Genomic DNA, 344 nt, shown 5'->3' on the forward strand with positions numbered 1-344 from the left:
CCCCCGGCCGCCTTTCTCTGCCTCGCTGCTCCCGCCCGCCCTCCTTCCCTTCTTCCTCCGGGCCCCTCCACCATCCATTTTCCGCCTCCCCTCCCCCCCATCCATCTGCTTCCCTCCCTCCCTCCCTCCCTCCGCCACATCTGGGGCTCCCGGGATGCGCTGTCCCATCCACACATGCTCCCGCCTGGCCTCCCTGTCCCCCTTCTCTACCAGGATCGGTGGTTTCCAGAGTTCCTCCTGGCACTTTCCGGCAACCCCCACCCCTCATTTCTTTCCTCCACCCTTGTGGCTTCTCTCTCTGTAGCCACTCTGGCCGTTAAGAGCTGGGGGCCCTCTGGGTCAGC

General features: G+C 65.7%; 1 protein-coding gene across 1 annotated transcript in view; it reads left to right on the top strand.

Annotated features, from left to right (window-relative positions):
• ACIN1 (apoptotic chromatin condensation inducer 1) overlaps positions 1-344 on the top strand; it is a 41253-nt gene that overhangs the window by 21985 nt on the left and 18924 nt on the right. The gene's annotated exons all lie outside the window — the stretch shown is intronic.

Source organism: Gekko japonicus, unplaced genomic scaffold (assembly GCF_001447785.1).
Source record: "Gekko japonicus isolate JY-2015 unplaced genomic scaffold, Gekko_japonicus_V1.1 scaffold1746, whole genome shotgun sequence".
NCBI lineage: Eukaryota > Metazoa > Chordata > Lepidosauria > Squamata > Gekkonidae > Gekko > Gekko japonicus.